Genomic DNA, 11,310 nt, shown 5'->3' with positions numbered 1-11,310 from the left:
TTCTAGTGACTTGTGTTTGATTTATTCTTATGATTTATATATTCTTTGTAAGCACTCTACAATATTTCTTATGTGAGAATTACCTTTATCACATGTCAAACACATCTGAGGGAAAAATAAATTCCATTTTGTTTTTATTACCTGCAGGAAGCACCTAATGCAAACATGTTCTTTTTTTTCCATTTTACAAAATGATTTACAAAAAAGTTGTTTTAAATAATGTTATTGTTGTGTGTGGCAACCGTGATTTGGAGTATAAGTAATTTATACACTGTTATCCAAAAGACTGTTTTGTAAAGCAAAGTGAAACTGTATGTTTCTCTTACTTACAAAAATAATTATGAAATTTTTTATGTCATGCAAGTCACTCTCTCTCATGAGTAAATAGTTGTTATTTAAATAACAATTAACCCACAAGGTTAGCACATCTTTGAAAATAAATTATTTCTTCTCTAGGACCAAAAGGTACATAACTGCATGGTGAAGAAGTGTTTTCATTTGCAAAAGTTCTATCGCTAGAAAAATAAATTCAAGCAACATATTGTTAATTTCTTTTCTTTAACTTAGGTCATCCCACCTTTTCCTATCCCATGCTGTCATTCTTACATTTTGGAATGTTTCTTTTTGAATTCTTTGCTCACTAATAAAATTCCTTAGAACCCTAGCACTATTATGAAAAAGCTCTCCAATACCACTACCTACTCCTGATATTTCTGTGTTGTCATTGACATTTGGTTCTTCTCCCAAAAGCTATTTCTCTTATTCTTCAATTCAAAGCTGCTCCTTCTCTCACAGTTTGAGGAGGTGGGTAGGATCAAGGTCTGTATTCTCTAAGTTTCTTATTTTTTTTCTGACTGTTACTTCTTCTCTTTCATATAAAATATCTTGCACTTTGAGGTCATTTTCTTACCAAAAAAATTGTCTACATCTTCTTATTTTGCTCATATGCTTATTTTCCAGGCATGTTCCTAACTGCATATTGGGTGCCAATACCAGTTTCTTCTCTCCAGTATCAAATATGGCCATCACCCAGGCATCTATGTTGATGATGCAACCTTCCCACTGACCATCATGCTGCCACAATCAATATTAGGTAGATTATCTTGCCTCCCCACACTAACCTCAGACCTCCTTGACCTCCACTCCTTTTTTATTCTTTTTAAAATTATTGTTGATCATCAACCTAATACAAGACATTGTGGCATAATCCAGATATCAAAAATTCAATTGTGTATCAGGTCAAGTCTCAATTCCCCACCTTCAAATCATTCACCTTATAAAGAGAGAAACACATACACCAGATAATTAGAATACAATGTAGTAAGTGCAACAGTTAATATGAAAGTTACAAAAGCAGTGCAGATGTTATGATCACATCATGAAGATTACCTACATGTCTACTCTAAGACTATATCCCACCTTCATAGTCTTTTGTTTGGTATTGGAGTATGCTCTTTGCCATTCTCCCATTACTTCTCTCATTCCAATTTATTTTATAAATGTATAATTTATAGACAGTAACATTCTCTTTTTTAGCATATAATTACTTGATTTTTTGCAAACACATATAATCATGCAACTATAGACACAGGCAAGATATAAAACAATTCTATCACCTCCCAAATCCTCCCATTCCTTTTTATAAACAACACATCACTGACTCCAGCTTCTGGTAACCATAAATTTGTTTCCATCTTTATAGTTTTTTTCTTTTCCCTAATGTAATAATACAAGTAAAATCATATGATATGTGTCTTTTTTCTCTACGTCTTTTTCATTTCTTTGGCTTCAAAGATACTTTCAGTTTCTTAACTGCCCACTTTCCGTAAGTCTTTCAGTTCCTTGTAACTGTACTTATGTCCCTATAGAGCCAGACCTCTATGTCTGTAAAGGGCTAGAACAGTAAGCCAGAGGAAAAAAATTTGCAATTTATTTCTGGGACTTCCAACTTCATAACACATTTATCCTCTAGCCACATCTCCAGGGAATACTCCAAAACAGCATCCAGTATTTTCTATACATACGGTTCAGAAAATCTGGAGAAAACTCCACACTCACACACTCTGATGTTGTTTAAAATTAATAGCAATCTTACTTTTCTCTTACTTTATTTGTTATGGTTACTGCCATCTCCTATTTCCTTCAGGAACTGTTTTAAACATTCATCTTTCCTTCATTAATTTACCCACACTCCCTTCATGCTTGGCAGACAGTCTCACCTTCTGTTCCACAGAAGAAACATAAAGCATTAGATAAGTTCATCTAATGCCATTCTCTGTATTTCCAACCACTCTTCTATCTTACTTCAGTCTATAATCAAGTTCAAATATTTAAAGTATTGTTAAAAATTAGGTCCACCCATGAAACTGTTGCTAAATGCAAGGAAGTTATTATTGCCCCTGACCAGAAAAGTTCTGGTACAGAGGTACAGGTGGAAGCCTGATTTCAATAGGCAGAGTGAATGGGTAGCCTTTCCCACTCCTTATTTTTCATTTCTTTACATCTAATATAGAATGAATGATCAACAACTTCTCTTTAACCAACAACTTATCCTTACTTCCATGTTGGCTGTAATATCCCTAAACTTGGAAGATAAAAATTATATGAACAAATTTATCTGTCTTTGCGTTGGAGTAGTTTTCTTAAGTCACAGTGCACCTAGTTCAGGGTTTCTCAACAGAAGAACAATTGACATTTTGGGCTGCATAATTCTTCATGTGTGGGGCTTTTTAAATATGGTGAAACAAAGCCACAGAAAGCCTAAAGAACTTTCCGTAGCTTCTGGAAACCTTTAGTCACATTTAGTAAGGGGTGGCATGGTGATTTGAAGAGATGATTTTTATGTGTACAGTAAATTTATAAGCAGTTGGTTCCACTATTCCACCTGATTCTCCTATTTTACTGTAGTTTGAATACTTCCATTGAAAAATGTATTTTAAATGTCTGGCCAGAATGAGTCTCTGGAGATGGCTCGTGATTGATAGGGCTATGACAGAGATTAGGATCAGAGTGCAGTCTGAGGTTGTATTCCATAGAAGCACAGTCTCTCCTCTCCACCAACCAACTTCACATGCCAATTATGTAACTCATAACAGCTTAGTGATATGGTCCATACTCTTTTTCAAAATATAAGCAAATTAATATTAGTAAAGTAGTTGCTAAGAGACTCCCATTTGGCCTATGTGTCTGTTTTTGTACCACTATCATGTTGTTTTGGTTAATGTAGCCTTGTAATATAGTTTGAAGTTGGGTAGTATGATGCCTCCAGCATTTTTCTTTTTGCTTAGTATTGCTTTTGCTATTTGGGCTCTTTCTTGATTTCAAATGAAGTTTAGAATATTTTTTCTAATTCTGTGAAAAACAATATTGGTAGTTTGATAGGAATAGCATTGAACGTGTAGATTGCTTTGGAGAGTATGGTCATTTTAACAATATAAATTCTTCCAATCCATGAGCATGGGTTTTTTTCCCCATTTATTTGTATCCTCTATGATTTCTTTCTTCAGTATTTTGTAGTTTTCCTCAAAGAAATCATTCACTGCTTTGGTTACGTGGATTCCAACATACTTTATTCTTTTTGTGGCTATTGTGAATTGGATTGTATTATTGATTTGGCATTCAGCTTCAATGTTATTGGTATATAGAAATACTACTGATTTGTACATTGATTTTGTATCCTGAAACTTTACTGAAGTTTTTATCAGCTCTACAAGTCTTTTGGCAAAGTCTTTAAGGTTTTCTAGGTATAGAATCATATTGTCAGCAAGGAGATAATTTGACTTCCTCTTTTCCTATTTTGTTGCTTTTTATTTCTTTCTCTTGCCTGATTGTTCTGACTAGGATTTCCGGCACTATGTTGAATAGGAATGGTGAGAGTTGGCATCCTTGGCCTGTTCCAGTTCTTAAGTGTAACACTTCCAGCTTTTGCCAATTCAGTATAATGTTGGCTGTGGGTTTGTCATAGTGGGCTCTTATTATCTTGAGGTATGTTTCTTCCATGCCTAGTATGTTGAGGATTTTTTTCATGAAGGGATGTTGGATTTTATCAAAACATTTTTTCTGCATTCATTGAGATGATTAAATGGTTTCGTTTTTAATTGTTTATGCGGCAAGTCATGTTTATTGATTTGCATATGTTGAACCAACCTTGCGTACTGGTAGTGAAGCCTGCATGATAGTGGTGAATTAGCTTTTTGATGTGCTGCTGGATTCCATCTGCTAGTATTTTATTGAGAAATTTTGCATCTATGTTCATCAGGGATATTTGTCTGTAATTTTCTCTTTTGTTGTTGTGTCTTTACTAGATTTTGGTATCAGAGTGATGCTGGCTTCGTAGAATGAGTTAGGGAGGAGTCCTCTTCCCCATTTTAAAAAAATATTTCAGTAGGATTGGTACCAGCTTTTCTTTGTACATCTGGTAGAATTTGGCTATGAATCCACCTGTTTCAGGGCCCTTTTTATTTGGTAGGTTTGTTTCTCAATTTCAGAACTCTATATTGATCTCTCCAGGGTTTTGATTTCTTCCTGGCTCAATCTTGGGGTGTTGTGACCTTCCAGGAATTTATTCATTTCCTCTAGAGTTTCTAGTTTGTGTGCATAGTGGTGTTCATAATAGTCTCTGGGGATTTTTTATATATCCGTGGGATTGGTTGTTAATTCACTTTTGCCATTTCTGATTGCACTTATTTAGATCTTCTCTTTCTTTGTTGTTAATTTAGCTGGTGTCCTATTGATCTGGTTGACAAGAACCAGCTTTCGGTTATTACTTTGCATGTATTTTTGAGTCTCAATTTCATTCAGTTCTCTAATGAATTTTGGTTATTTATTGTCTTCTAGCTTTGGGACTAGTTCTTGTTTTTCTAGTTCTCTAGGTGTGATGTTAGATTGTTAATTTGAGATCTTTCTAATTTTTTGATGTAGGTATTTAGTGATGTAAGCTTTCCTAACACTGCTTTAGCTGTATTCCAGAGATTTTAAAATATTGTGTCTCCATGCACACGTATGTTTATAGCAGCACTACTCACAATAGCAAAGACTTGGAACCAACCCAAATGTCCATCAATGATAGACTGGATTAAGAAAATGTGGCATATATATACCAAGGAATACTATGCAGCCATAAAAAATGATGAGTTCATGTCCTTTGTAGGGACATGGATGAAGCTGGAAACCATCATTCTCAGCAAACTATTGCAAGGACAAAAAAACCAAACACCACATGTTCTCACTCATAGGTGGGAATTGAACAATGAGAACACCTGGACACAGCAAGGGGAACATCACACACCGGGGCCTGTCATGGGGTGGGCGGAGGAGGCAGGGATAGCATTAGGAGATATACCTAATGTAAATGACGAGTTAATGGGTGCAGCACACCAACATGGCACATGTATACATATGTAGCAAACTTGCATGTTGTGCACATGTACCCTAGAACTTAAAGTACAATAAAAATGTGTATATAAAAAAGTAAAAATAAAAAAATAAAATATTTTGTCTGTTTTTATTTTAAATAATTTTCTAAATTTTTGCCTTAATTTTATTGTTTACCCAAAAGTTACTCAGAATAAAGTTATTTAATTTCCATGTAATTTTGTGGTTTTGAGAGAACTTACCGGTATTGATTTGTATTTTTATTCCACCATGGCCCAAAAGTATAGTTTGTATGATTTTGAATTTTTTAACTTTATTGAGACTTGCCTGATGTCCAAGCATGTGGTCAATCTTAGCATATGTTCCATATGCAAATGAGAAGAATGTATATCCTGTGGTTGCTGGGTGGAGTGTTCTGTAGATGTCTATTATGTCTGATTGGTCAAGTGTCGAATTTAACTCCAGGATTTCTTTGTTAGTTTTCTGCCTCGATGATCTAACTCTGTCAGTGGGATGTTGAAGTCACCCACTCTCATGGTGTGGCTAAGTATTTTTGTAGGTCTAGCAGTACTTGTTTTATGAATCTAGGTGCTCCAATTTTAGTTGCATATATATTCAGGATAGTTAAGCCATGTGGTTGGATCAAACCCTTTATCATTGCATAGAGCCCTTCTTTATCCTTTTTTGACTGCTGTTGTTTTAAAGTCTATTTTATCTGAAATAATAATTGTAACCCCTGCTCTTTTTTGTCTTCTGTTTGGGTGATAGATCTTTCTCCTACCCTTTACCTTGAGTCTATCAGTGTCATCACGTGTAAGATGGGTCTCTTGAAGACAGCAGATGGGTGAGTCTTGTTTTTTATCCAACTTGCCACTCTGTGCCTTTGAAGTAGTGTGTTAAGACCATTCACATTCAAGGTTAATATTAATATGTGAGATTTTGATCATATCATAAAGTTGTTAGCTGGTTGCTTTGTAGTTTCTACTGTGTGGTTGCCATATAGGGTCTGTGGACTATGTAGTTAAGTGTGTTTTTGTAGTAGCAGTTATTATTCTTTCCATGTTTAGAAATCCATTATGGATCTCTTGTAAGGCTGGTTTAGTGGTAATGACTTCCCTTAGCTATTGCTTATCTGAAAAATATTTTAGTTCTTGTTAACTTATGAAGCTTGGTTTGGTGGTGTATGAAATTCTTGGCTGGAGTCTCTTCCTTAAAAAATGCTGAATGTAAGTCCCCCATAAGATTTCTGCTGAGAAGGTCCCCAATAAGTTTATAATGTTTCCTCTGTTTGCTGTTAGCCTGATGGGATTCCCTTCGTATGGGATCTAACCTTTTTTTCTAGCTGCCTTTAAAGTTTTTTCTTTAGCATTGACCTTGGGCATTCTGGTCACTATATACCTTGGTGATGTTCATTTTATATAGGATCTGGCAGGTCTTCTCTGGATTTATTATATCTGTATGTCTACTTCCCTAGCAAGATAAAGGAAAATTTCTCAAATTATTCCCTCAAATATGTTTTCCATGTTTTTTACTTTTTCTTTTTCTCTCTCATTAATGCCAGTCATTCATAGGTTTTGCCATTTTACACAACCCATGTGTCTTGGAGACTTTGTGCCAAGAATTTTAAGAATTTTTAAATTTCTTTTTTCTTTGTTTTTGTCTGACTGGGTAAGTTTGAAAGACCAGACTTCAAACTCTGAAATTCTTTCTTCTGTTTGGTCTAGTCTATTGGGAAAGCATTCAATTGTATTTTGAAATTCCCTAAGTGAGTTTTATAGTTTTCATTGCTCTGAATGATTTCTTTTTAAGATGTTTGCATCTTCTTTTATTTCCTGGATTGCTTTACAGGTTTCTTTGTACTGATTTTTAACCTTATTTTGGATCTCATTGAGTTTCCCTGTAATCCATACTTTGAATTCCTCCTCTGTCATCCTCCTGCCTCCATTTTGGTTAAGAACCATTGCTGGAAACCTAGAGTCAGCCTTTGATGATGTCAATCCATTCAGATTTTTAATGGTGGCAGAATTCTTGTGCTGGTTCCTTCTCATCTGGAGAGTGTTGTACTAGGTAGGGTCTTTGGGGTTGTTTCTATAGTCCTATGCACTTCTGTCAGCAGGTTTTGTGTTGGGCTGTGTGGTTTGACCTATAACTCAGGATATGGCATTTGCAGGTAAGAGTCAGCTGCCACACAAGTAGGTGGGAGGGGAGCTGACCTTTATTTACTGTGAGGTGCTCTCTGTTGTTTCAGGTGAAGGACTGGACAGTGGGGTGGGTGTCCAGTGTTCTGAGCTTCCTAATTTGTGAGGGTGGTGGGATATACCTGGGCAGAGCTGGAAACATGGCTTTCCCACGAATATCTCAATGACAGGTGCAGGCACCAGCCCTGATGGGTGTGGCTAGGAGAAGCTCCTGATAAAATGTGCTGAGGTCTTCGTGAGCCCCCTCACTTCCTTGGTGAATCTTGACATGCTCTCTTAGAGAATTCACCTGAAGAGCTACTATTTACTTGCCACTTTCTTTCCTCTCTTTGAGAGTAGCATACTCTAGCTGCTTCCAGTCAGCCATCTTGAACCTCCATAACCATTTTGAAGATGCAAATTGTGGTAGCAGCTGCAGTCAAGAGATATTAAAAATAAGTTATGGCTGGGTGCGGTGGCTCACGCCTGTAATCCCAGCACTTTGGGAGGCTGAGGCAGACAGATCACAAGGTCAGGAGATAGAGACCATCCTGGCCAACATGGTGAAATATATCTCTACTAAAAATTCAAAAATTAGCTGGGCGTGGTGGTGCGTGGTCCTGTAGTCCCAGCTACTCGGGAGGCTGAGGCAGGAGAATCACTTGAACCCGGGAGGCAGAGGTTGCAGTGAGCTGAGATTGCACCACTGCACTCTAGGCTGGTGACAGAGTGAGACTCCATCTCAACAAAAAAAGGGGATTCATTTATTCATTATCTTTTCTTTAGAATTAAGTTTAAGTTTTAAATACAGTATAAGAAATAGCTTTGGAAATAACTAAGGGTTCTACCCTAATTAAAATACATATAATTTAACTGGGTATGATGGCACATGCCAGCAGTCCTAGCTCCTCAGTATGCTGAGGTGGGAGGATGAGCCCAGGAGCTTGAGGCTATAGTGAACCATGATCACACCTGTGAATCACCATGGCACTCCAGCCTGGGCAACATAGCAAGACTGTCTTTAAACAAACAAAACAAAATACACATCAGTATATGAGTGTTGATGAGTCACTTGGTAATGAGTCTCATATTTCTGCATTTTTCTTTTTCATCTGTGAGTTCTAGAAAGAAGTAGGAAAAACCACTATATCAAACAGCCTCTTTGGACTTTATTCTAAACCACGTAAAATCTCACCACATTTCTTTGTGTGTCTCAGTAATTGATCTTAGAAATTATATCTGGAGGTGCAGGTTGAGGTATCCAAAGAGGAAGGAGTGGCAATATTTTGGGAGTTTCCAGTCAACAATAAAGGACTAAGAGTGTCCAGCACAGGAGTGGCCTCAGTGATTGAAGTGAGTGAATTCAGCTATAATTGAAGCTGGTAAGAGGGCCTTTTAAAAATTAAAAGTTGATTCAGTACAAGAAAGCAAGTTACTGCTGCTTACCATTCAGAGACTTACGGGTGCTTGCCTGCATTATAATAAAAGAACTTAATTATTGAGCAAGACCTATATTTATCTCTTCACTTTGGACAGCCTAATAAACTATTATTACAGTTTCTCTACTGACTTTCAAACGTTTTGAAGTTTGAAAGACACCTTTGCAATTAACACAGCATGAGCACAACCAGAACAGAGAACGCTGTTATAATGGGTCTGTCCAGTCAAAATGGTCAGCTGAGGGGTCCCGTGAAACCCAGTGGTGGCCCTAGAGGAGAGGCCACACAGACACAGCAACAGACGAACCAGCTGAAAAACACCAACACAATAATAGCACTCAACCACAAGCGCAGAGTATGACCACCACTATTAAGCCTGGTGATAACTGGAAAAAGACTTTAAAACTCCTTCCAAAGGATCTAAGAATCAAAATGTTGGATGTGACCTCCACAAGAGGAAATTAACTTGAAGATTACTGTTTGAAACGGCAGTTACTGATGAGAATTTTTGAAATGGGATGGAAAAAGCCATCTCCTTTCCAAGAAGAGAGCATTCCCATTGCTTTATCTGGTAGGGATATCTTAGCTAGAGCAAAAAATGGAACAGGCAAGAGCAGTGCCCATGACATTCCCCTACTTAAAAGGCTAGACCTGAAGAAGGACACTATACAAACAATGGTGATTGTTCCCACAGGAGGACCTGCTCTACAGGTCAGTCAAATTTGCATCCAGGTCAGCAAACACATGGGAGGAGTCAAAGTGGTGATGACCACAGGAGGAACCAATTCAGGAGATGACGTACTGAGGCTGGATGATACAGTGCACATGGTGATTGCTGCCCCTGGGAGAATCCTGAATCTTATTAAGAAAGGAGTAGCAAAGGTCAGTCATGTCCAGGTGATAGTATTGGATGAGGCAGATAAGTTGCTGTCCCAGGATTTTCTGCAGTTAATGGAAGATATTATTCTCATGCTACCTGAAGACAGGCAGATTTTACTATATTCTGCTACTTTCCCTCTTAGTATACAGAAGTTCATGAATTCCCATTTGCAGAAACCCTGAGACTAACCTGATGGAAAAACTAACTCTGAAGGACATAACCCAGTACTATGCATATGTAACTGAGCACCAAAAAGTACACGGCCTCACCACACTTTTCTCCAGGCTTCAGCTAAACCAGATGATCATTTTCTTTAACTGCTCTCAGCGAGTTGAATGGCCAGCCAAAATTTCTCAACTGGGTTATTTTTGTTTCTACGTTCATGCTAAAATGAGGCAGGAACATCAAAATTGTGTATTTTATTACTTCTGAAATGGCTTATTCTCATTTGCACTGATCTGTTTACTTGAGGTATTGATATACAAGCTGTGAATGTGGTAATAAACTTTGACTTTTCAAAGCTAGAAGAGACCTATCTCCGTCATATTGGAAGACCAGGTCGCTTTGGCCATTTTGGCTTAGCCATCAACTTGATCACATATGGTGATCACTTCAACCTGAAAGGTATTGAGGAGCAGCTGGGAAAAGAAATAAAACCTATTCCAAGTAACAATGACAAGAGCCTGCATGTGGCAGAATTCCACAGCAAGGCTGTAGAAAATGAGAAGCCTTAATAAGCACTCTTTGACAAACTGTGGAAGCCTTGTTTGGGTCTATGACATACCATTTTTTAGAGAGGAGTGCTCTTCTCTTTGTGAGTTTTTCATCTTTTATTTCAGAACTATGAAGACTTAAAAGAGTTCAGAATTTTTTTTTTCCTTTTTTAACTGGTGAAGAGAAAAAAGCTGAAAAGAAGGAATATTCCTTTTTTTTTGTTCCATCTGTTTGCACTGTATGCTAAGTGAACATTAGTTGCACTAACTGCTGGTTTTAAAAAAATGTTTTCTGGGGAAAGGGGACAGGAAAGGAAAAGAAAGAAGGGGAGAAACCCTAAAAAGAGAAGAATCTTAATGAACACAAAAGCTTGTCTATTATTTCAAAATTCTCCAACATCTGACTCTCGAGGACATTTCAACTTCTCCCTAGTCATCCATTTTTTTTTAAGCCTGAGGAGCTTATTACTCATTTGTGTGAAGTGCTGTATGCTCTGAGATATTCAGAATATCATCTTTTAGACACAGACCAAAGAATCAACAGTAGTACTCTTTCTTTCCTTTATTCTTTAAAAAATTTTTGTCTTTTCATTTTGGTTTTAGGGTGAAGTCTCTCTGTTTTCTTTCTACCCAATACTGAAGCCCAGAGCTGGTAGATGAAACTTATTAGTCAGTTAAATACCATTTTCTTTTTCTTTATATTGGAGGAGTTGATATGCAGCTGCAGT

The 11,310-nt window shown here is 37.0% G+C and overlaps 1 long non-coding RNA gene and 1 pseudogene across 1 annotated transcript in view; both read left to right on the top strand.

Moving 5' to 3' along the window:
• The first annotated feature begins 5,809 nt into the window (after positions 1-5,809).
• LOC129144231 (uncharacterized) overlaps positions 5,810-11,310 on the top strand; it is a 28,519-nt gene continuing 23,018 nt past the window's right edge. The window contains exons 1-2 of the long non-coding RNA XR_008548456.1: positions 5,810-5,928; positions 6,142-6,217. This is a non-coding gene — a long non-coding RNA (uncharacterized LOC129144231). The remainder of the gene's footprint in view (positions 5,929-6,141; positions 6,218-11,310) is intronic.
• Positions 9,168-10,603, top strand: LOC471936 (probable ATP-dependent RNA helicase DDX6; annotated as a pseudogene).

This window comes from Pan troglodytes, chromosome 5, assembly GCF_028858775.2.
Source record: "Pan troglodytes isolate AG18354 chromosome 5, NHGRI_mPanTro3-v2.0_pri, whole genome shotgun sequence".
In the NCBI taxonomy this organism is placed as follows: Eukaryota; Metazoa; Chordata; class Mammalia; order Primates; family Hominidae; genus Pan; species Pan troglodytes.
The sequence above is the reverse complement of the archived record's forward strand: the minus strand, read 5'-3'. Positions and strand labels throughout refer to the sequence as shown.